The sequence below is a fragment of the Rhinatrema bivittatum genome, chromosome 1 (genome assembly GCF_901001135.1).
Source record: "Rhinatrema bivittatum chromosome 1, aRhiBiv1.1, whole genome shotgun sequence".
Lineage (NCBI taxonomy): Eukaryota > Metazoa > Chordata > Amphibia > Gymnophiona > Rhinatrematidae > Rhinatrema > Rhinatrema bivittatum.
This window is the reverse complement of record NC_042615.1, coordinates 513,211,600-513,237,773: the sequence shown is the minus strand read 5'-3', so window position 1 is coordinate 513,237,773 and position 26,174 is coordinate 513,211,600. Positions and strand designations below refer to the sequence as shown.

Genomic DNA, 26,174 nt, shown 5'->3' with positions numbered 1-26,174 from the left:
AACAGGAAACCGGCTACACATTAATTTATAAACCTCTATCATATCTCCTCTATGTTATCTCTTCTCCAAGCTGAACAGCCCTAACCTTTTTAACCTTTCCTTATAGGGGAATCGCTCCATCTATTTTAGCATTTTGGTTGCCCTTTTCTGTACCTTTTTTAATTATATTATGTCTTTTTTTTTTTTTGAGATGCAGTGACCAGAAATGCACACAGTATTCTAGGTGCAGTCGCACCATGGATTGATGCATTCTCCATTTTATTCTCCATTCCTTTCCTAATAATTCCTAAGCTAGGAAGTCAGGAACTGGTCTGATGTTTGATGGTAAAGAGGGTTGGGATTGATCCTGAGAGATTTATTCCTGGTACCAGTGAGGCACATTTCCTTGGGGATTGGCACAATGAAGGGGGGCTTGTGCTAGAGAGTGTAGAGGGCAGAAGTGTATGTGAGGCACCTGTTTAGGTAAAGCAAGATTGATTTTGTCATTGCTCAGTGTTACCTTTGACGCGCGGGCCGCGGCGAGGCAGCGTGCTGATGGCGGCGTTCCGGCTCCGGGGAGTAGCAGGGCGGTCCCGGCAGCGTCGGTAGCGCGAGCTAGCGGGGATCGGGGCGTTTCTGCTCAGCGGGCAGAGCAGGGTCTCCGCGCAGCAAGGGGAGCCAATCACCGCGGGACTCAAGCGTTGGCTCCGCCCCCTTGACGTCAGACGCCAGCAGAGGCTCCGTTTGCGCGGGAAAATGGTCTATTTAAAGGAAGCAGCTTCCCCAAATCGCTGCTTCGGCCACGATTGTTCTGTGGAGCTTTCGCCTGGGGATTTTGCCTCTACTCCTGATTGTCTTCTGCCTGTCTTGACCCGGACTGAGAATTGGATTTCGTTACCTGCCGCCTGCCTCTGGATTATCTGCTGCTTTGGTTCCTGATTGTCTGCTGCCTGCCCCGACCCGGACTGATTATTGGATTTCGCTACCTGCCGCCTGCCTCTGGATTATCTGCTGCTTTGGTTCCTGATTGTCTGCTGCCTGCCCCGACCCGGACTGATTATTGGATTTCGCTACCTGCCGCCTGCCTCTGGATTATCTGCTGCTTTGGTTCCTGATTGTCTGCTGCCTGCCCCGACCCGGACTGATTATTGGATTTTGCTACCTGCCGCCTGCCTCTGGATTATCTGCTGCTTTGGTTCCTGATTGTCTGCTGCCTGCCCCGACCCGGACTGAGTATTGGACTTCGTTGTCTGCTGCCTGCCCTGACTCAGAGTGCCTTTGAGATTCCCGTCACAAGGTAAGCGGTCTAATCGGTGGTTCCACTACTATCAACCAGGGATCCTAACAGTTGGCCGAAGCCATGGAATCAGTTGATTTGACCGCTCTCCAAGCCATTCCTGGGATGGCTAATAAGATCCAACACCAGCAGGGGGTCTTGGACCAAGTCACGGGAGTTCTGGACCGATTGGTGGCACGAATGGACGCTCTGGCTCTTCTACCTACGGGACCAGCTCCCAGCCCAGTGGTCACTCCTGTCCCAGTCAGGGTGCCGCCTCCGCCTCGCTTTAATGGTAATGCTGCCTTATGTCGGGGATTCATCAACCAGTGTCGAATGCATTTTTCTCTACAACCCGCCGCCTTTCCTAATGATAAGACCAAGACTACCTTCCTATTGTCTTTACTCGAGGGTCCGGCATTGGCCTGGGCATCTCCCTTGTGGGAACGAGATGACCCTATCCTCAATTCTTTGGACCGGTTTCTCAAAGAATTTCGGTTGATATTTGACGAACCAGGACGTTCATCCTCCGCGGCAAATGAATTGCTTCAGATAAGACAAGGGCCACGTACGGTGGGGGAGTATGCCATCCAATTTCGCACCTTAGCAGCTGAACTGGCGTGGGGAGAGGAGAGTCTCACGGCCATCTTCCGACAAGGCCTTGCAGAACACATTAAGGATCAATTGGCTGGCAGAGATCCTCCGGAGACATTAGAGGGCTTGATCCGGTTAGCCATCCGGTTGGACTTACGTGTTCAAGAAAGAATGCGAGAGAGAGCTGTTACCCGCAGAAATTTCCGATTGGCTCCAACGTTTCAACAACCTATGGTTACTCCTACTACGGCTCAGGCTTCTGGAGACTCGGAGGAACCCATGCAAATTGATCGATTTCGCCTAACTCCTGAGGAACGGAATCGCAGACGAGCAAGGAATCTCTGTCTGTACTGCGCCGGAGCAGGGCATTTTCTCAATAAATGCCCCAACAAGTCGGGAAACTCTCGGACCTAGGCCAGGTAGGAGAGGCCTCCCTGGGTCCCACCATTCCCTCTCCCCAATTATTATTACCCACGACCATCTGTCTTAACAACGAATCAGTACACCTTCAAGCCTTCATAGACTCAGGAGCGGCAGGAAACTTCATCCAGGAACATTTGGTGCAGAAATACCGGATACCGATAGAGTCATTACCCACTCCTCTGTCGGTAACCTCAGTTTCGGGGCAATCGGTGGGAATGCATATCGTCTATAGAACCAAACCCGTGTTGCTCCGTACCGGTATTTGTCATCTGGAACACATTCAGCTATTTGTTCTTCCATCATCAGTAAATCAGATCATATTGGGACTACCGTGGCTACGGATTCATCAGCCTCGCTTCGATTGGGCTTCCCTACAACTCGCTGCATGGAGCCCCTTCTGTTTCCAACATTGCCTTAAGAATCTGCCAGCCATCTCCGTACGGTCCACGTCACTATCTTCGGGAATCCCACTTCCTTATCAAGACTTTCAGGACGTGTTTAGTAAGCGACACGCGGAATCCTTACCACCTCACCGCCAATATGACTGTGCCATTGATATCCTCCCCGGACAGACTCCACCCAAGGGACGAATTTACACCCTATCAGAACCTGAATCCACAGCATTACGTCAATATATTGCTGAGAATTTAGATCGGGGATTCATCCGACCTTCTACATCCCTGGCGGGAGCTGGATTTTTTTTTGTTAAGAAAAAGGATGGGTCTTTAAGGCCTTGTATTGACTATCGTGGTCTTAATTCCATCACCAGAAAGAACAAGTATCCTATTCCCCTCATCACGGAGTTATTTGACCGGATTAAGGGGGCGCAGATATTTACCAAATTGGACTTGCGGGGAGCCTACAATTTGATACGGATCCGAGAAGGGGATGAGTGGAAGACCGCATTTAATACCCATGACGGTCATTATGAATATCGGGTAATGCCCTTTGGGCTTTGCAACGCCCCGGCGGTTTTTCAGGACATGATAAATGACATCTTTCGTGATATTCTTTATTCCCACGTCATTGTCTATTTGGACGACATACTGATTTTTTCTCATTCTTTGTCTCAACATGTGCTCCATGTTCGGCAGGTTTTGCAACGCCTCCGGGAGCATAAATTGTTCGCCAAGCTGGAGAAGTGTATTTTTCATCAACAACAGTTACCTTTCCTCGGTTATATTGTTTCCAACAAGGGCTTATCCATGGACCCTGACAAACTCAATGCCATCCTCAATTGGCCTCAGCCTGTTGGATTACGTGCCTTGCAAAGATTTTTGGGTTTCTCGAACTATTATAGGCAGTTTATTCCTCATTTTTCTTCTTTGGTGGCGCCGCTCACCGCCCTCACTAAGAAGGGAGCTTCCACACAGCACTGGCCGGAGGAAGCGGTAGGGGCCTTTCATCGATTAAAGAAGGCATTCACCACTGACTTATGCCTCCGCCGCCCTGATCCTGCCAGGCCGTTTACCCTCGAAGTCGATGCCTCGGCTGTGGGTGTGGGGGCGGTTCTTCTTCAACACTCGACTGAGGAGCACTGGGTGACCTGTGCCTTCTTTTCTAAGAAGTTTACGTCGGCGGAACGCAACTATACCATTGGTGACCGGGAATTGTTGGCCATAAAATTGGCCTTTGAAGAGTGGCGACATCTGTTGGAGGGTGCTCGTCATGTCATTACGGTCTATACCGACCATAAAAATCTCGAATACTTGGCGACTGCTCAGCGACTGAATCCATGGCAGGCCCGATGGGCACTTTTCTTTAGCAGGTTCCAGTTTCTCGTCCGCTTCCGTCCAGCTCAAAAGAATGTTCGAGCTGACGCGCTCTCACGTAGCTTTGACGTACTGGATACTCCGGATCCTCCTCGCTTCCTCATTGATCCAGCCCAAATTCAACTGGCTGCCACCTTCACGGTGCCCATCGGGAAGACCGTTGTCCCAAAACGGTCGCGTCTGAGGGTTCTCCGGTGGTGCCACTCCGATCCGCTGGCGGGCCACCCGGGGGTTGCTCGTACCAAGGAACTTCTCTCTCGTCATTATTGGTGGCCAACCTGGGAGAGGGACGTCAAAGATTTTGTGGATTCTTGCCCGGTCTGTGCGGCTCACAAAACGCCTCGCCGGAGGCCCCTGGGGTTGTTGCATCCGCTTCCTCCTCCCACGTCTCCATGGACTCATATTGCCACCGACTTTATTACCGATCTTCCGTCCTCCGGGGGTCATACTGTCATCTGGGTGGTGGTGGATCGTTTTTCCCGGATGGCTCATTTCATTCCTCTTCCTGGCTTGCCTTCGGCCCCGGAACTGGCTCATCTTTTTCTGCACCACGTGTTTCGCCTCCATGGCCTTCCTCTTAGCATCGTCTCCGATCGGGGTGTACAGTTTACGGCCCGCTTTTGGACTAACCTTTGTAAACTTCTACGAGTGAAGCTTGATTTCTCTTCTGCCTACCACCCTCAGTCCAACGGTCTCACTGAACGCACTAATCAATCTGTCAAGGCATTTCTTCGGGCGTATGTCAATCAACGTCAGGATGATTGGGCTTCTCTACTGGTTTGGGCCGAGATCTCCCATAATAATCATGTTCGTCGGGCCACCGGAGGCTCCCCGTTCTTTTTGGTTTATGGCAGGCATCCGAACTTCCCTCTGCCGATCCGCACCGTCTCCACTTGTCCTGCGGTCAATGCCACGGTCGCCTCTATGACCCGCCTGTGGTCCACCACACATGCCTTATTGGCCAAGAATGCTGCTGCCATGAAGCGTCAGGCGGATAAGACGCGGATTCCGGCTCCTAATCTTCGTTGTGGGGATCTCGTTTGGTTGAGCACCCGTCATCTTCGTTTACGTCTCCCATCTGCCAAGTTTGCGCCTCGTTTTATTGGGCCGTTTCCGGTTCAGCGACGGATCAACCCTGTCACCTATGGACTTTGCCTTCCCTCCTCCCTGCGTATTCACAACGCCTTCCATGTTTCCTTGCTGAAACCTGCTGTCCTGTCTTGGCCCCAGCGCCGGCGGCGGACCACTGTACCCGTTCTTCCGGAGGACGGTCGTTACGAAGTGCGGGAGATTTTAGACTCCAGGCGCGTGCGGGGTCGGCTTCAATACCTGATTTCCTGGAAACACTTTGGCCCGGCGGACAATACCTGGGAACCTTCCTCTAATATTCAGGCTTCCCGTTTGCTGCGGGCCTTTCACCTTCGCTTTCCCTCCAAGCCTGGCCCGCAAGGTGGGAGGAGGGGGCCTTGCGGAGGGGGTACTGTTACCTTTGACGCGCGGGCCGCGGCGAGGCAGCGCGCTGATGGCGGCGTTCCGGCTCCGGGGAGTAGCAGGGCGGTCCCGGCAGCGTCGGTAGCGCGAGCTAGCGGGGATCGGGGCGTTTCTGCTCAGCGGGCAGAGCAGCGTCTCCGCGCAGCAAGGGGAGCCAATCACCGCGGGACTCAAGCGTTGGCTCCGCCCCCTTGACGTCAGACGCCAGCAGAGGCTCCGTTTGCGCGGGAAAATGGTCTATTTAAAGGAAGCAGCTTCCCCAAATCGCTGCTTCGGCCACGATTGTTCTGTGGAGCTTTCGCCTGGGGATTTTGCCTCTACTCCTGATTGTCTTCTGCCTGTCTTGACCCGGACTGAGAATTGGATTTCGTTACCTGCCGCCTGCCTCTGGATTATCTGCTGCTTTGGTTCCTGATTGTCTGCTGCCTGCCCCGACCCGGACTGATTATTGGATTTCGCTACCTGCCGCCTGCCTCTGGATTATCTGCTGCTTTGGTTCCTGATTGTCTGCTGCCTGCCCCGACCCGGACTGATTATTGGATTTCGCTACCTGCCGCCTGCCTCTGGATTATCTGCTGCTTTGGTTCCTGATTGTCTGCTGCCTGCCCCGACCCGGACTGATTATTGGATTTTGCTACCTGCCGCCTGCCTCTGGATTATCTGCTGCTTTGGTTCCTGATTGTCTGCTGCCTGCCCCGACCCGGACTGAGTATTGGACTTCGTTGTCTGCTGCCTGCCCTGACTCAGAGTGCCTTTGAGATTCCCGTCACAAGGTAAGCGGTCTAATCGGTGGTTCCACTACTATCAACCAGGGATCCTAACACTCAGACTTAGGCTTCCATGGTAAATTGAGAGTCTAGTATGAAGTCAAGACTGCAGATTTGGGCAATGAAAAAAATGTCTGTCCCTTCTAGGGTCACTTTTGAGTAATGTTATTGGGCTCCTTTTTTTTCCAGCCCACAGTTCCTCTTGTTTTTTGTTGGTACAGTTTTAGTTTTGGTGAAGCCAAGTTGATAATTCCTCTTGGCAGATATTAAGGTTGGAGATCGCTTCATCTGGATTTGGGCCGTGGAAGATCAGCAGTTGTATATTGTCTGTATGGGAGTGGAAAGTAATATGATAATCTCTGATGAGTTTGCCAAGGGGGACCAAGTAAATACTGAAAAGCTCTGGTGATAGGTCCTCCACAGCGAAGGGGGTGGAGATGTGATAGCGCCACTCCAAGTGAGATAGTTTGGGTGCAATTTTGCAGAAAGGATGAGAACAGGGTTGCAGTTGCAATTCTCCTTCTAATGCTAAATCCTTTATTCTAGTGACTAGGACTCCATGGATGATGGTACTGAATGCTGCGGAAAGATCAAGGAGTATTAGTAGTGCTAACTATCCATGATCTAGACAGAGCTACAGTTCACAAGCTTTTGCTAGTAGTACTGTTCCTGTGCTGTGATAGGGCCTGAAACTGGATTGAAATGGGTCTAGGCTGTTTTTGTGATCAGGAATTCTGTTAGCTGTAGTAGCGTCACTTTTTCAATGATCTTGCCTATGTAAGGAAGGTTTGATATTGGGCAGTATTTAGATTGCTTGGTTCTAAGTTGGGTTTCTTTAGGTCTATGTTGGGTTTCTTTAGTGTCAAGTGGTATGTATATTTCCAAATGAGAGAGTAGTCAGGGTGGTACAAGTACAAAGTTGAATTTGGTTGTTGATTATTTGAGATAAACCTAAGGCTTCTAAAGAAGTTAGGAAATCATATGTGGAGTCTTGGTGTGATTCACATATGTGGGTGTGTACATTTCCAGGGATTAGTGTTCTAGGATGCTCCAGAGTTATCTCAAAATATTACTGCTAGGAGGTCCTTTTCAGTTTTAGCTGAGCCTGATGGTGAGCAATACACCAGGAAAATTCCCCATTTTGGGTGGGTGATAGCTTACAGGTAGATGGATTTGATGTTTTCGAGCTCCTGAATTGGTGAGTGGGTCAAATTTAGTGTCTCTTTGAAGATCACTGCCACTTTTCCACTTTGTTTGTTCCTAAGAGGAGTATGTGAGAAGGTGAAGCCTGGAGGCAGATCTGGAGGAGCTATGGGGGGAAGGAGGTCATCAGCTTCCTGAGCCCAACTTTCCTTTAAGCATATGATGAACATAAGAACATAAGAACATGCCACACTGGGACAGACCAAGGGTCCATCAAGCCCAGCATCCTGTTTCCAACAGAGGCCAATCCAGGCTATAAGTATCTGGCAAGTACCCAAAAACTAAGTCTATTCCATGTTACTGATGCTAGTAAGAGCAGTGGTTATTTTCTAAGTCAACTTAATTAATAGCAGGTAATGGACTTCTCCTCCAAGAACTTATCCAAACCTTTTTTAAACACAGTTACACTAAGGGGCAGATTTTAAAACCTGCGCGCAGGCGCAGATTTGTTCGCGCAACCTGGCGCGAACAAATCTACGCCTGATTTTATAACACGTGCGCACAACCGCAAGCATGTTATAAAATCCAGGGTCGGCGCATGCAAGGGGGTGCACAATTGTGCAACTTGCGCGTGCCGAGCCGCGCAGCCTGCCTCCGTTCCTTCCGCCCCCCCCCCCGCACCTTCCCCTTCCTTACCCGCCCCCCAGCCCTACCTAGAACCCCCCCTTACCTTTGTTGAAGAAGTTACGCGCGCCAGCCAATGGCCGGCCCACAATCCCGGGCACAGTGGCAAATGGCCGCTGTGCCTGGAGGCTCAGGCCACGCCCTGCCCCTTTTTGTAAGCCCCAGGACATGTGCGAATCTTACGCGCATAACCCTTTGAAAATCTGCCCCTAACTGCACTAACCACTTGCCCTAACCACTTCCCCTGGCAACAAATTCCAGAGTTTAATTGTGCGTTGAGTGAAAAAGAAGTTTCTCCGATAGTTTTAAATGTGCCCCATGCTAACTTCATGGAGTGCCCCCTAGTCTTTCTATTATCCAAAAGAGTAAATAACCGATTCACATCTACCCGTTCTAGACCTCTCATGATTTTAAACATCTCTATCGTATCCCCCCTCAGCCGTCTTTTCTCCAAGCTGAACAGCCCTAACCTCTTTAGTCTTTCCTCATAGGGGAGCTGTTCCATTCCCCTTATTATTTTGGTCGCCCTTCTCTGTACCTTCTCCATTGCAACTATATCTTTTCTGAGATGTGGCAACCAGAATTGTACACAGTATTCAAGGTGTGGTCTCACCATGGAGCGATACAGAGGCATTATGACATTTTCCGTTTTATTCACCATTCCCTTCTTAATAATTCCTAACATTCTGTTTGCTTTTTTGACTGCCGCAGCACACTGAACCGACGATTTCAATGTATTATCCACTATGACGCCCAGATCTCTTTCCTGGGTGGTAGCTCCTAATATGGAACCTAACATTGTGTAACTATAGCATGGGTTATTTTTCCCTATACAACTGCTCCCAACTGCTCCCAAGCTATGAATGTATTCCGTTCCTAAGCTATGTTTCCGATATGGAAGCCACCAATTTTCCTTAGCACATGTGTAATAATTAGTTCCTTGTTAAATGCTCTAAATTATACTGTAAAATGTTAACTGTTCTAAGTTATACTGTAAAAATAAGCAGCCCATGCCTTGTGTTGCGTTCGTGCCTGCTTTCGCCCTCGCTCCACCCTCTCTACCTGTGTGGCGACTCCCTCCGTGCCTGATGGACAGCTTGATGCCACGGCATCTCCATGCCGCTTCTCCCCGGTGTCTCCGGGCCGGCTCGACGCTACGGATCCGCCATGTTCCTGATGATGTAGGACGCACGCGCTCCAAAGTATGTACCATCAAGAACGCAAACCTCAGGGGCGTCCCCCTGTATTGACGTCATCCGCTTCCAACATAAAAGGTCTTTACTTTTGCTAACAGACTGAGTTAGCAAGGACTCCGATTGGATTAGCTTCGGCTGTCCAAGACTACTTTGCACCCATAGGATTGCTTGCGGGATTTCCATTGGACCCGCTTCACTCTTGCAACATTGCCTCTCCGGACCTACCAGGGGTACCCGTTCCTCGGGGGCCTCATTCTCTTTCTCTATTTCAGATTACAGAAAGAAACCGGTACTTGCTCCTCGAGGGTCCATGTTCCTAAACTCTCTGAAGACTCGCCATTGCCTGGAAGCGATCGCAAGAGACTGACATTGTGAGTTATTATTTCAGACTACAGATAGGAACCGGTACTTGCTCCTCGAGGGCCTAACCCTTTCCAGCTACTGAGCCATCTCAAGACCTTATGTGAGTTATCACCTAATACTGGCTATGTATATCTGCATATCCTGTCTATTCATTATCTACAGTCTCTTTGCAGCTCAGCAACCTTGGAATCGCAGTTCCAGTATCTGAGGGACTTCAGCCCTGCCGGGCATACCAGCTCACTACTGCCACCTCTGGTGGTTATACTACCTATTTAATAAAAAGAACTATCTGTGTCTGTCTCCATACTCCAGCCTAGCCGGTGGTCCCTCTCGGGACTCCCTCCTGGGGTCGCTGTCATCTGCCATCAGCCCAAGGATTCACCTATCTACTTTCTGTCCAGCTGAGCACCATCTCTAATACTCCACTGGTACAGATTGCCCACTCTTCAGTCTACATCATAACATATTGCCATTCCTTAGCAGACCCATAGGAGGCAGTACACATCAGATTGCTAACCTGCTAGCAGATCCCACAACAGATTGCTAACTCCTCCTTTCCAAAGGAGCCGAAACTAACAATTTGCTGTTCAGTTTATATGTGAACCGATGTGATATCTCGATTGAATGTCGGTATACAAAAAACCCCCCAAATAAATATAAAAATAAATAAATAACATTTCATCTGCCATTTGGTTGTCAAATTTTCCAGTCTCACAAGGTCCTCATGCAATTTATCACAACCCACTTGTGATTTAACTACTCTGAATAATTTTGTATCATCTGCAAATTTGATTACCTCACTTGTCATATTCCTTTCCAGATCATTTATAAATATATTGAAAAGCATGGGTCCCAGTACAGATCTCTGAGGTACTCCACTGCCCACCCTCCTCCACTGAGAAATTGTCCATTTAATCTTACCATCTGTTCCGTCTTTTAACCAGTTTGTAATCCACAAAAGGACATCGCCACCTATCCCATGACTTTTTACTTTTCACTTTTCCTAGAAGCCTCTCATGAGGAAATTTGTCAAATTCCTTCTGAAAATCCAAATACACTACATCTACCGGTTCACCTTAATCTACATGTTTATTAACTCCTTCAAAAAAGTGAAGCACATTTGTGAGGCAAGATTTGCCTTGGGTAAAGCCATACTGACTTTGTTCCATTAAACTATGCCTTTCTATATGTTCTGTGATTTTGATCTTTAGAACACTTTCCACTGTTGTTCCTGGCACTGAAGTCAGGCTAACTAGTCTGTAGTTTCCTAGATCACCCCTGGAGCCTTTTTTAAATATTGGGGTTAAATTACCACTCTCCAGTCTTCAGGTACAATGGATGATTTTAATGATAGGTTACAAGTTTTTACTAATAGATCTGAAATTTCATTTTTTAGTTCCTTCAAAACTCTGGGCTGTATACCATCTGGCCCAGGTGATTTACTACTCTTCAGTTTGGCAATCAGGCCTACCACATCGTCTAGGTTTACTGTGATTTGGTTCAGTCCATTTGAATCATTACCCATGAAAATCTTCTCCGGAACGGGTATCTCCCCAACATCCTCTTCAGTAAACACCGAAGCATTTAATCTTTCCGCGATGGCCTTATCTTCTCTAAGTGCCCCTTTAACCCTCCATCATCTAACGGTCCAACTGACTCCCTCATAGGCTTTCTGCTTCGGATATATTTTTAAAAGTTTTTACTGTGAGTTTTTGCCTCTACAGCCAACTTCTTTTCAAATTCTCTCTTAGCCTGTCTTATCAATGTCTTACATTTAACTTGCCAACGTTTATGCTTTCCTATTTTCTTCTGTTGGATCTTTCTTCCAATTTTTGAATGAAGATCTTTTGGCTAAAATAGCTTCTTTCATCTCCCTTTTTAACCATGCCGGTAATTGTTTTGCCTTCTTTCCACCTTTCTTAATGTGTGGCATACATCTGGATTGTGCTTCTAGAATGGTATTTTTTTAACAATGACCACGCCTCTTGGACATTTTTTACTTTTGTAGCTGCTCCTTTCAGTTTTTTTCTAACAATTTTTCTCATTTTATCAAAGTTTCCCTTTTGAAAGTTTAGCATCGTCTAGGCTTACTGTGATTTGGTTCAGTCCATTTGAATCATTACCCATGAAAATCTTCTCCGAAACGGGTATCTCCCCAACATCCTCTTCAGTAAACACCAAAGCAAAGAAATCATTTAATCTTTCCGTGATGGCCTTATCTTCTCTAAGTGCCCCTTTAACTCCTCAATCATCTAATGGTCCAACTGACTCCCTCACAGGCTTTCTGCTTCGGATATATTCAAAACAGTTTTTATTGTGAGTTTTTGCCTCTGCGGACAACTTCTTTTCAAATTCTCTCTTAGCCTTTCTTATCAATGTCTTACATTTAACTTGCCAATGCTTATGCTTTATCCTATTTTCTTCTGTTGAATCCTTTTTCCAATTTTTGAATGAAGATCTTTTGGCTAAAATAGCCTCTTTCACCTCACCTTTTAACCATGCCGTTAATCGTTTTGCCTTCCTTCCACCTTTCTTAATGTGTGAAATACATCTGGACTGTGCTTCTAGGATGGTATTTTTTTTTAACAAAGTCCACACCTCTTGCATGCTTTTTACCTTTGTATCTGCTCCTTTAAGTTTTTTTTCTATTTTTCTCATTATATCAAAGTTTCCCTTTTGAAAGTTTAGCACTAGAGCCGTGGATTTGCTAGCTGTCCCCCTTCCAGTCATTAATTCAAATTTGATCATATTATGATCACTGTTGCCAAGCAGCCCCACCACTGTTACCTCTCTCACCAAATCCTGTGCTCCACTTAGAATTAGATCTATATTTGCTCTCTCTCTCTCATTGGTTCCTGAACCAATTGCTCCATTAAACTGTCATTTATTCCAACCAGGAACTTTATCTCTCTAGCATGTCCCAATGAAACATTTACCCATTCATTATTGGGATAATTGAAATCTCCCATTATTACTGCACTACCAATTTGGTTAGCTTCCCTAATTTCTCTTAGCATTTCACTGTCTGACTCACCATCTTGGCCAGGTGGACAGTAGTATACTCCTATCACTATACTCTTCCCCAACACACAAGGGATTGCTACCAATAAAGATTTGATTGTGCATTTAACCTCATGCAGAATCTTTATCCTGTTGGACACTATGCCCATCCCGGACATAAAGCTCCACCAGATGGCTCCTCTCTGTCATTGCGATATAAATTGTACCCCGGTATAGCACTGTCCCATTGGTTAATCTCATTCCACCATGTCTCTGAGATGTCAATTAAGTCTATGTCATCATTCACTGCTATACATTCTAATTCTCCCATTTTACTTCTTAGACTTCTGGCATTAGCATACAAACATTTCAAAGTGTGTTTTTTGTTTGTATTTTCATTCTGCTTTTTAATTAATAGGGATAAATTGGAATTTTGTAGCTCAGGCCCTTGGACTACTTTTCTTATTATTGAAACCTCACTGTTGGGATGCCCTAATTCTAATGCATCATTAGTATCCTTTGAAGATACCACCCTCGGAACCATGCGCTGCTGAGCGACTGTCAGCTGTCCACTGGTTTATTAGTTAGTAGGTTATGCATGCAGTAGGTCTAATTTGTTGTGGAAAGAGTGGATGCCTAGGAGGATCACCTTGAGGAGAGGTGCTTCATCTGGCTCTTGCTTCTGTTGCAGATTGGATTTCTCTTGTGGGGAAGGAAAGCAATCTGCGATATCTTCTTTGTCATTGTGGTTTTACAATGTGGCTTAGGGCGTATCTACCTTGACCTGTGATTGTTTATTTATATACCGTCATTACAAAATAAATGGCAAGGGGGTGCAGTGGGGAACATTTATTGTCCCTGCTGTTCCCTTTCCTGCCTCTCTATCTCACCTCAGCAGCTCCTGTATCTATTTAATGACTCTGCTTTCCCCCTTCCTGCCCCTCTCACCACTCCACAGTTATTTACAGGAAATTGGTAAATGAAAGACAAAACAATGGAATGACTGATTTCTTTGTGCAGAACAATAAGACAATTTACCATGCAAATATGAAACCTTTTATAATTCTTTTTTTTCTTATTGAAGAAGAAACTGTGAGAACAGAATCATCTGCATTTGCTACAAACTGTAGTTAGGCATGCCTGACCTTGGTGTGACAGTACTGTGACTATGGTTACTGATCCTAGTTGGGAGTGTTTCAATGTGTTATCCACTATGACGCCTAGATCTCTTTCTTGCGTGGTAGCACCTAATATGGAACCTAACATTGTGTAACTATAGCATGGGTTATTTTTCCCTATATGCATCACCTTGCACTTATCCACATTAAATTTCATCTGCCATTTGGATGCCCAATTTTCCAGTCTCAGAAGGTCTTCCTGCAATTTATCACAATCTGCTTGTGATTTAACTACTCTGAACAATTTTGTATCATCTGCAAATCTGATTACCTCACTTGTCATATTTCTTTCCAGATCATTTATAAATATATTAAAAAGTTAGTGTCCCAGTACAGATCCCTGAGGCACTTCACTGCCCACTCCCTTCCACTGAGAAAATTGTCCATTTAATCCTACTCTCTGTTTCCTGTCTTTTAGCCAGGTTGTAATCCACGAAAGGACATAGACATGGTGCACTAGTAGAATCCCTTGCTGCAGTCACACACACAAATAGACCCTCACGAAATACACAATCAGAGGGCCATGAGCAATGCCATTTCTATGGTTAGAAATGCATTTCACCCAGGGAAAAAAGGCTGTTTGAAAATTGGCCATCTTCAATAGGGATAAAATTAAATGCTTTATTCTACAACACATGTAATTTTACCCACACTGTCTGAGGCTTTCCTGAGAGCATGTTAGTTAAAGGGAGGGAAATAACACATAGAGATAATGTTTTCTAACCTATGCGTATTAGTTCCAAAAAATGAAAGTACCCACAGAAAAACCTGGCATAAATCTCTCCTGGGGCAATAATCAAGCAAAATAGCAAGTGCACCTTTGCTTTGAAACCCCAAGAAGCCAGGCTCTGCTGGCAGTGCAACACTGGAGAAACAGAAACAGAAGTACATTGCCTCCTGGGCTGTGCAAAAATACAGAACTAAGAGATGCAGGTTTTCCCGAAGCTGACTGAGAAAGTCCAAAACTTCTCACAAAAGAATGGGCAGGAAAACCTCTATATAATCCTGAGGAAAATGGCAGCAAAATCTGTGCTACCCTGCCAGCGGGCCAGAGATAACAGTGAGCATCTCCAGAACTTGGGAATTGTCCTCGTTAATGTCCTTTCAGTACTTTGTAATTGTATTTACTAGTTTCCTATACGGCATTTCTTCCTTCTTTTCTTTTGTACTGTAACCACATTACACATTACTTTGCACAAATTGCCCTGCCATTAGTTTTCCTAATCCCGAAAGGAAATTAAGAGATAAAATGAGATGGCCGATCAGTAGACGACAAGCGGGATCTCTCTCGGGCGTTTTTTCTTTAATACTTTTGCTTCTTGATTCTTTTAACCTGTTAAGGGCAGAAAGAGGAAGCCGAAGCCTGGGTTTCTCCCCACAGCCCACCCAACGTCCCCTCCTGATGGGTCCAGTGGATACCCATGTCATTGGCAGGAAGCTGTAGCCGGGAAGTCAGCCGCCGGAGAGAGAGAGGGGAATGCGAGCTCCCTCCTCACCCAGGCTCTCTTTCACCCTTGAGCCTGGCGAAGAGGATCCCACCCGGGAATCACAGCTGCAATTAGAGCCTCCCGAATGCCATCGGGATCGTCGCCGGATGATGTAGCCAGTGCGGCCATCTTGGTGGGGAAGGCCCTGCAGCAGATAGTGCTGCGATCATCCCTGGACACTCGGGTGGTGCTTGCTGGAGCTGAAAGACTGGGGAGGAGAGACAGAGGATCTGACACTGGTGGGTCAAGTGAGTTACAGTTACAACCACAGCCGTCCTTGTCCGTGAACACACCTTCTTCTATTTTGTTGGAGTCCATATGGGAGGCCCTAGTGGATCCTGGGAGCTCCATTTCCAGCAGCTATGCCCTCTAGTTAAAAACTGTATTGATTTGGATAAGCAAGTTCAAGTATTGGCTAACACTTCCATGGACCTGGGCCAGCAACTGGTGTCAATTCGTTCTGACATGATTGCTGTTAAATTAACCCAAGAGGCATTTATTAAAGGAAATTTGAAATCTCGCCTTAAAAACAGAAAACTTTGAAAATATAGTGAGGAATAAAAATATCTGGTTTATTCATTTTCCTAAATTGCCTTTAATATTTTCAAGAGAGATGTTTAGGAGATATTTAATTGAGAATTTACATGTTCCCGAGAGCGCTATTCCTCCTGTTTCTAAGATCTACTATCTTCCACCTTTTAAAAGGAGATCTGATGAAGCTAATGGGGATGTTCAAGTGCCTTCAGTTCCTTCTGAAGGGCCCAGTTTGGATGCATCTGCTTTGCTCGAGACCTCGGATACTGAACTGGCTGTCCCAGCTACGCTTACGGTTTCGTTTGTTCTTGAGCCTGACACAGCCTGGCTTTTGAGACTGTTCTTCCAACACAGGTCTGAAACCTTTTTTGCAATTTAAAATGAAGGTGTTTCCTGAATGTCTCTAGACAGACCTAGAAAAAACAAAAGCAATTTCTTCTTATGCATTCTACAGTTCAACAAGCAGGGGGCGTCTTTTTCCTTAAGCTTCCTTGCAAATGTTTGGTCAAGTACCAGGATAATTCTTATGTTTATGACCCCCCCACAATTGACCTAACTTTTGAACGACAAAATTGCAATTGTCGGACCCCACCTCCTCCCCGAAACGTCTTAGTCCTAAGTCTTTAGCAACTAGTTCTCTATTAAGCAGTAGTGTTGCTTAAATATTAATCTTTTTTTTTATTCCTCAAAAATTGACCTCATTATAAAACCTTGGGTTGTGCATTGGATCTCCCCATTGTTTGAGGACTTACAAGGGTCATTCATCAAAATGCGTTGGGCCGTTATTGCATGCGTTACGCGATCACGCCCCAACGCACGCGATAACTACCGCATGGCGTTAAGATTTAATGAGGGAATGGGGGAGGGGTTAATATAAAGTTTTACACATTATCGCTGGCAGCAGCGCCGGAATATCCTGCAGCTTTCCTACCGGCGCTATGGGGGCGATAGTGGACAGCACAGCTGCAACCTCGGGCGAAAATGCACCGCCACAATGCGGCCGCCAGCTCAGTATCAGTCCCCTGCCCCCCTTTTTTTTTTTTAACTGATCACTCCACTATAATTACAGTGGAATGATGAATCCCGGGGTCAGACTGGAAATTGAAATGATTGCATGTTGAAGACTTTTATTTTCTTTTGTAATACTTGTGTCTTTCAATCTCCTATTTCTTTCCTTCATGATGTACGTCTTGTATCTATTTCTGGAAATGTATAAATGAAAAAATAAAAATAAAAAAAAAAGATAAAATGAGGGTGAAACAGTCAAAAGGAAAACCTTAGAAAGGGAAATCACAGGAAGAGAGGCAATCGGGGAGGAGAGAGGGGAATGGGGCACAGAATGAAGGCAGAGACAGGGACAGGAGAGAGAGGGGCAGAATGAAAGGGAGGGGGAGTCCCTTCTGCTTGAGGCGCTGAACCATTTTTCAGAAACGGTTATAAAAGTGTTAACGGCTTCTCCCTTCCCTTCTTTGTGCCCTGGGATACAAAGAGGGCAGTTTCATCTAGTCAGCTAACCCAGGAGTTACCCAGCCAGACTGTTAAGGCTGAAAGCTCTCCCCCCCCCACTAAACACGGCGCAAATCTTTGCTTCTACTTCCCCTCCATCCCAGCAGCCCTCCCCCCAAAGAACTGACGCCCAATAGCCTTCAATTTCCTCTCCACCCCCACATCTGACAATGATGTGGGGGGTGGAGAGGAGTCTCTCCACCCCCCACCCGCCCTGACCCAACAATGGTTTCCCCCTCCCCCCTCCCCCAGTCCATCCCGCCCCACTCGGAGGCAGCAGGAGCTTTGCTTCCCCCCTTCCCTGCTACCCTGCTGCCTTCTGAAGGTTTGGCGGTGTTTGGAACTTGGCACACATCCTTCTGCCTCCGTGGAGCAGCCGGGGAAGAGAAGGGCAGGTGGGGGGAAACCACTGCTGGAAGAGTGGCAGGGAGGTTTGAGAAGACATGGGTTCGGGTCACGAGGAGGCTGACGGCAAATGAGAGTCAGGTCTGGATTGGAGGGGCTTGAAGAGAGAACGAGTCCATGCAAACCTTTCCAGCTATGTTATATCTGGCTAGGTCTGGGGTCGTTTTTAACTGCAACCTATTTGGATAAGCTGCAGCTAAAAAATTCTCCTAAAATCTTAGCCATGTATACCTGGCCAGCTTACATCACAACTGCCTGCAGTGCTGAAAATTAACCCCCAAAATGCATTCCCAACTTACGGGCCGATACCGAAAAACGCGCAGGAGAGCCGGCAAGCGCCCGCCCTCCCGACGCGCGCGCGCGCGCGCAGGCCACTCTTCTGGGCGCACGATACAGAAAGCCCAGGTATGTAAATTAGGGCCCGCGGTAAAAGGAGGCGGCGGCTGTCAGCGGGTTTGACAGCCGACGCTCAATTTTACCGCTGTCGGTTCTCGAACCCGCTGACAGCCACGGGTTCGGAAAACAGACGCCGGCTAAACTGAGCATCCGTCTTCCAACCCACGGGCAGATTTTTAATTTTTTTTAATTTGGGGCCTCCGACTTAATATCGCTATGATATTAAGTTGGAGGGTGTACAGAAAAGCATTTTTTTCTGCTTTTCTGTACACTTTCCCGGTGCCGGCAGAAATTAACGCCTGCCTTTGGGTAGGCGTTAATTTCTGAAAGTAAAATGTGCGGCTTGGCTGCACATTTTGCTTTCTGTATCGCGCGGGATTAACTAATAGGCCCATCAACATGCATTTGCATGTTGCGTGCGCTATTCATTTCGGGGGGTTGTCCGTGCGTTTTCAACGCACTATTACCCCTTACTGTTTAAGGGGTAAAAATAGTGCATCGAAAACGCGCGGCCAAACGCAGGCTAACAGTGTGCTCTGCTGAAGCGCACTTTACTGTATCGGCCCGTTACTTAGCTAAGAGTCAGAATTTTAAGATGATTTCTTCTTCTATATTTTATAATGAAAACAGTGTGCTTTTTTTTGGTGAGGGAGAAATTTGGGTTGGGTTTTTTGGTTTTTTTTTACTGTTTCAATACTTCTGTGGGCTTCATGCCTTTCTCACTTAGATATCTGCAGGAGCTGGCATTAAAATAAACTGATAATTATCAGCCCCTGAAAGAGAGACATCACATTTAAGGATGAAGGCTGCTCTCTCTCATCCTCTTTGTCACTCAACATTTGCTGACAAGGAATCAGATAATGGGCCTGATTCATAAAGTTCTTTTCCCAACAGACACAGAAGCGGCGGAAAATCTTAACAGATGAGACCCAAAGTGGTGAAAAGAAAAGAATTACAAGTACAGAAAAGACGATAATACAGGCAGTTACCAGGTTCTGGTGAAGATCAGTTTTGTCCCTGGTCAGATTACCTTTCTGGCCTGGTGGCAGGATACCACAGATTTTGCTGCTCTTTCTCATGTTTCCCCCAGGATTATACAGAGCTTTTCCTGCGTATTCTCTCTCAGTTTTAGGTAAGGATGAGAAAGCGCCTCCCTTGATCCTGTTTTCTCTGCTAATTTATTTTTTGATCTCAGGATACAGTCTGATCCTGTTTTTTTTTTTTACTTGGCTTTGGGAATGTGGTATTTCTTATAATCGCTGTATTCTGCACAGTACAGGAGGAAATGCATGTGTTTCCTTTTCTCCGGCGTTGTGCTGCTTGCAGAGTCTGGCTTCTCAGGTTTCCAGTTCAGTGCTTGGCTACACTTTATTGCTCCCCGTCTGTCTCTCTCGCTGTCACTCTGTCCCTTCTTCTATCATGCTCGCCCTCTGTCTTTTTTGCTGCCTGCCTGTCTTTGTTCTGGTCACCGTATCTCAGAAAAGGTACCAATAGGGGATGGAACGATTCCCCTATGAGAAAAGACTAAAGAGGCTGGGATTCTTCAGCTTGGAGAAGAGACGGTTGAGGGGATATATGATAGAGGTCTATAAAATAATGAGTGGAGTGGAACGCGTAAACACAAACCAGTTTATTCTTTCAAAAAGTACAAAAACCACAGCATATTCAATGAAATTACTAGGTGATACATTTAAGACAAATAAGAGAAAATATTTTTCTACTTAATGCATAATTAAACTCTGGAATTTGTTGCCAGAAGATGAGAAAGCTGTTATGGAGCTGGGTTTAAAAAAGGTTTGGAGAAGATCCTGGAGGAACAGTCCATAAACCATTATTAAGATGGACTTGGGGAAATCCATTGCTTATCCCTGGGATCTATCAACCTTTTGGGTTCCTGCCAGGTACTCGTGACCTGGATTGGCCACTGTTGGAAACAGAATCCTGGGCTTGATGAACCTTTGGTCTGACCCAGTATGGAAAATCTTATGTTATTTATTAGCAGGAAAGAAGTAGGGGCAGACAAAAAAAGTGCTTTGCTTTCAGATACAGCTGGAAAATGTTTTGGCTGATTTTGCTCTGGCAGCACCTAAGCATAGTGCTAACTGAATTTCAGTACAATAGACAGCTCCTGCTCTGCCTACCCGCCCCCAACAAAGCCAATCCCACTACTGCAGGGCCCTCCACATCTTGCTGGCTATCAGGCCGATACGGTAAAACCCGCGGGAGAGCTGGCACTCCGAGGCGAGCGCCCACTCTCCCAACGCACGCAGAGGCCACTCTCCAATGCACGCAATTTAATATGCAAATGAGGGCCCACGGTAAAAAAAGGCGCTAGGGACACTAGCACGTCCCTAGCACCTCTTTTTTGACAGGAGCGGCGGCTGTCAGCGGGTTTGACAGCCGACGATCAATTTTGCCGGCGTCGGTTCTCAAACCCGCTGACAGCCACGGGTTCGGAAAACGGACACCGGCATAATTGAGCGTCCGGTTTTCAACCCGCGGGCCGCAGGACGATTAAAATTTTTTTTTTATTTTTGGGGCCTCTGACTTTATATCGCTATGATATTAAGTCGGTGGGTGTACAGAAAAGCAGTTTTTTCTGCTTTTCTGTACACTTCTGTACACTTTCTGCTTTTTTGTACACTTCCCTGGCGCCGGCAGAAATTAACATCTGCCTTTGGGCAGGCGTTAATTTTTGAAAGTAAAATGTGCGGCTTTGCTGTACATTTTGCTTTCTGGATCGCACGGGAATAACTAATAGGGCCATCAACATGCATTTGCATGTTGCGAGCGCTATTAGTTTCGGGGGGGTTGGCTGCACATTTTCGACGCGCTATTACCCCTTACTGTATAAGGGGTAAAGCTAGCGCGTCGAAAACGCGCGGCCAAACGCAGGCTAACAGTACGCTCCACCGGAGTGCACTGTACTGTATCGGCCCATATGAGAGACAGAATTCTGTAAGCCCATCTTTCATGTTTATTCTGAGGAGGTTCTAGCTGGGGACTTCTTGGGTTCCCTACTATCCCTTTTGTGTCTCCCTACGGGAAGATCAGTTCCCGAGTGTATGGGTCAGCTATATCCCACCCTGACAGGTAGGGGGGCAGAACCTTGTTGCATTACAACTGGGGCATCAGCTGCTTCCCATAGGGCATTTACTAGGGAGAAGGAGCAGGATTTATATTTACTTTCATTTATTGCTCTGTTTTGTTTCCTGTGTTATAAGAATTTCATGTTATTATCTTTTATCTTTTTTAAGTTTATTAGGAGTATGTACGTGCCTTTTGGCTTTGTTATCTCCTTGGACCAATATTGTTTTTCATATTTAGCAGGCTACAAATTTATTTGTTCAAAAATAAAGTAATGCATGATAGAAAAGGCCATCTATAACCTGAGTAGATTTCCAGTCCTGTAGAACTTCTCTTCTACCTTTTGTCAGTCTTAATTCTGTCAGGTCTGCATTCACAAACTACCGCTTTATCAGGCCAATGCAATATCGTGCACTCAGGCTAGCGCACTGGTTAACCCGCAGTTGGATGCGTGTTTTGGTTGCACATCCATAACCCTTTATGCAATAAGGGGATTAGGGCATCCAAACCAGTGCATAGCTAATAGCGCTCAGCACATGTAAATTCATGCTGATGAGGCTATTACCCATTTATGTAAAAACAAATGTGCACCGATGTGCATATTTTTACGCTCAAAAATTAACTCCTGCCCCAGAGCAACAGTTAAGTCTTGTGGAGCCCATACTGCTTTTCTGTAGTTCCTCCGACTTAATATCGCCATGATATTAAGTCGGAGCAACCAAAAAAAAGGGGTAACATAAAAAAATTTAAAAAAAAAAAAAATGTCTTGCTAGTGGTCAGGTTAGGAAATGGACGCTCAATTAACAAGCGTCCGTTTTCCTAAGCCGCACTGACAGCCACTTTTCCTGGGCACCCGATGCCAAGGAGGCGCTAGGGACGCAAAATGTCCCCTAAGGCCTCCTTTTTACCACAGCGGCTCATTTGCTTACTGCATCGCCCACCCCCCCCGGGAAAAGTGGACGGGCGCGCAATAGGAGAGCAGGCGCTCGGTCACGAGCGCCCGTTTTTCGCATGCCGATAACGCATCAGCCTGTAACTGCTGAAAGATTGTGCCATCTCCTTCTCCACCCTCCCAGACTCCAGGTAAAAGTACCCACACTGTTCACTGCATGGGCGCTTTTACCCTTGGTATAAATAAAAAGGGGCTGGGGATAGAGAGAGAAAGTCTTTTCATTCTGAAAGCCTGGCACATACTTTAGAGGAGTACAATCTGCACTGGCTTGAATGCAGACGCAAATGTAGCTGGCTACTAAGCCAGCCCTCGAGGCCATTCTGAAAACTGCCCCATGTACTGTGAAGAAGATGTCCGTGTACGCCAGCCTTCAAACTTTAGGTCCACGGTACAGGGGTGGCTGCTCTGTGTCGTGTTCACCTCCTTACCATTTCTAAGCATTTGGCTTTATTTAATCCTGGCAGGACTAAACGAGCTCTGGTCCCGTTGCCCTTTGTGGCATGATCAGAAGAATGTGCGGGATGGGGAGGGGGTGAAGAAACAGCTATTTACCTGAAAACCCTGGCATGCATCCACTAGATAGAGGAGGCAGCTGGTTTGATCCCCTGAAGTTTGCCGAGGTCACTGCATGTGTGGGCGGGGGGCACAGAGCACACGGCCCTGCTGTCATTTAACCCTCTTGTAAATACTCTTTATCTGCAAGTGCTTTACTGGCTCGGCTTCCTTAGTGAGAGTGGGTTGAGCGCAATCATGCCTTCAGACTGGTGATGTATTTTGTATTTTTTTTTTTTACTGTAAATAGTTTTATTGATATAGTAGAATGATGTATTGTATTAGGCACTTATTGTATTATTTCTCTTGTAAATGGCCTTGGACTGAGCTTTGCTCAAGATAAGCAGTCTACAAATGCAACACAATGTGCAGTCCCACAGTTGAAGATTGAGCTGCACTGAGAGCCTGAGGGGGGGACGGGGGGGGACTGCCAGCTGAACTGAGTAGACCTGCCAGTAGAGGAGGATGCAATGCTAGCATAAGGGAGCAGCCTGTGCCAGAGCAGTGTGAGTGAAGGAAGTACTGCTGCCTGAGATGTCCCTGTTCTGTGGTGGCGAAGTGTGTGTGTGTGAGGGAAGCTTGTTCTGCTGCTGCCTGTGCCTATTATGTGGTGACACTGTGTGTTTGTGTGTGTGAGGGAAGCTTGTTCTGCTGCTGCCTGTGCCTATTATGTGGTGACACTGTGTGTGTGTGTGAGGAAAGCTTGTACTGCTGCTGCCTGTGCTGTGCTTGTTATGTGGTGACACTGTGTGTGAGGGAAGCTTGTACTGCTGCTGCCTGAGCTGTGCCTGTTATGTGGTGACACTGTGTGTGTGTGTGTAGCTTGTACTGCTGCTGCCTGCCTGTGCTGTGCTTATTATGTGGTGACACTGTGTGTGTGTGTGTAGCTTGGTCTGCTGCTGCCTGTGCTGTGCTTATTATGTGGTGACACTGTGTGTGTGTGTGTGTGAGTGAGGGAAGCTTGTACTGCTGCTGCCTGTGCTTGTTATGTGGTGACACTGTGTGTGTGTGTGTGTGTATGTGTGTGTGAGGGAAGCTTGTACTGATGCTGCCTGTGCCTATTATGTGGTGACACTGTGTGTGTGTGTGTGTGTGTGTGTGTGTGTGAGGGAAGCTTGTACTACTGCTGCCTGAGCTGTGCCTGTTATGTGGTGACACTGTGTGTGTGTGTGTGTGTAGCTTGTACTGCTGCTGCCTGTGCTTTGCTTATTATGTGTTGACACTGTGTGTGAGGGAAGCTTGTACTGCTGCTGCCTGTGCTTTGCTTGTTATGTGGTGACACTGTGTGTATAAGCTTGTACTGCTGCCTGAGCTGTGCCTGTTATGTGGTGACACTGCATGTGTGTGTGTGTGTGTGTGTGAGGGAAGCTTGTACTGCTGCTGCCTGTGCTGTGTCTGATCTGTGGTGGGGCACTGTATGCGTATGAGAGAAGTCTGCTCTGTAGATAAAGGAAGGTGCAGTTTGTTACCCACCAGAGCTGGCAACAGTTCAAAGACTAAGCAAACAGGTTAATTTCGGAGTCATATTTTATCCCCATAGTTACAAACAGGAAATTCCTTGGCATGAACTAAACAAATATCAATGGGAGAAGCAGAGGCTCACATTTTTATTTGTATTTGTGTTTAGCGATTGGACAGAACATATCGGTCTCCGGATTTACCACTAAGGTCTGTCTCCGTAACCAGAGCTGACCTGAAGGGGGAATGCAATGCAGGGCCCTGGAACACTGATGTGCACAGCTTCACCCCTAAGCAGACAGGAAATTATAGAGCCGGGGATGTGGCTATCACAGCAGTGCGGGGACACTCAAAGTCACCCTATTCTTGCCATCCCGCAAGGATGGCCCTGTCTGTAACGTCTACAGTTATCAGTTTTATTCTCTAGCTTTGTCTCCCTTTATCCAGATTTTTCTTGACTTTAGAAACAAGTATTAGGCAGATAAGCTGTCAAGAGTTTGCTAGAGTTAAATATTCTTGAAGCAATATTCAAACTGCCCATGTCAGTGCAAATTTCACAGGTACTTTTTACCTTCAGGGTTGGCATCATTAACGAAAGAGCTACTGGGGCAGTTTAGCTTTGATTATTGCCCCAGGAGGAAGTTCTCCTAGAGCTCTGTACCTGCCTTTTCTGCAGATACTTTTTCCCTGAAAAACAATGCATGGAGTTTTGAAAACGAAAGGCTATGCACATTGGTTCCCCTTCCTGACAACCCCCATCCCGCGGCAACACTTCCAAACAATAAGGGTAAAATTACAGACCTTGTAGACCAGCTTTGAGAATCAGCCTCACTCTATTCTAGAAATATCCTATATATGATTAGAAACAAGAAGGCCGCTCTCTCTCTCTCCTTTCCCCCACCCTTGCTGTGCCCCCCCTCTTCTAATGCTCGCTTTCCTCTGGAAGGAGAAATCACGGCCTCCTGGGGGAATATTTCTCTTCCTCTCTCCTGCACAATTTTACAATTTGCATTTCTATTTCTGATCCTTTCATCACCTGGCATTTGCATTACAGACCATCTCTGTCAGTCATTTTTAAGTCATCCTTCCCCAGTTCTCTTTCCTCCCCTGAAATCGCTTTGATGATGTCATAAACTGGTGACATCACTCTGATGCTGACATCACCCTGCTGATATCCTCTTCAGAACGTACTGCCTTCCGCTAATGGGGAGGGAAGAGATCCCTTCACTTTCTACCCTTGGACCCCACCCAGGGTGACAAGCAAGAGACCCTTTGCAGAATTCTGAGCCTGCTGGGGACTGAGAGAGTGAGAGAGAGAGACCCATCCCAGAAGGCACAGCCTTTCCTCTTAGCCTGGGAAAAGAGAGAAAGAATAAAAAAAAAAAAGGAACATGTTCTCTTTCTATCCTCAGATCCCTGCCAGAATTCAGAGGTTTACCTCTGAGCTTTCTGTCTTCAAACTCCTCTGAGAATAGCCAGCCTTACCTCTGAGTCCAGTGTGGAAGAAGGTAGGGGGGAGCAGATACAGGAGCTTCCTTCTGTTACTGTTCCTTGGTCAGACTCTTAATCCGCTCCTCTCAGCTCCAGCACAGCTCTGCTCCTCTCAGTCTGCCTCATCTCCTCCCTAAAGCTTTGGGGCTTTCTTTTAATAGCAGGATTCAGTCTGATAGGGGAGGGGGGACCAGCTACCTTCAGCATCAGAGAGAAAGGCTGGGGAAGGAGGGGGGGGAGAGGGTGACTGACGGCTCCCAGCAGACAATCACAGGGCTAACCAGAGGAGGAGAGAACCAATGGGGGCAGTGAGGGGTGGGTGTTACTGGCACAGGGATGATGTCATGGGGACAATGGGAGCAGAAACTGGAGGTGACTCAAATACTGCAATACTCCCTGTCCTGATGCGCTCACTCCCCCTAATAGTCAGCCCTGATCTG

General features: G+C 46.8%; 1 protein-coding gene across 1 annotated transcript in view; it reads right to left on the bottom strand.

The window, feature by feature from the left end:
* The window catches only part of LOC115096773 (leucine-rich repeat neuronal protein 1-like), a 47,667-nt gene extending 21,722 nt beyond the window's left edge, over nucleotides 1-25,945 (bottom strand). Inside the window, exon 1 of the mRNA XM_029611862.1 lies at nucleotides 25,729-25,945. The gene's annotated coding sequence lies outside the window, so the exon portion shown is untranslated. The remainder of the gene's footprint in view (nucleotides 1-25,728) is intronic.
* Between the last annotated feature and the right edge of the window lie 229 nt (nucleotides 25,946-26,174).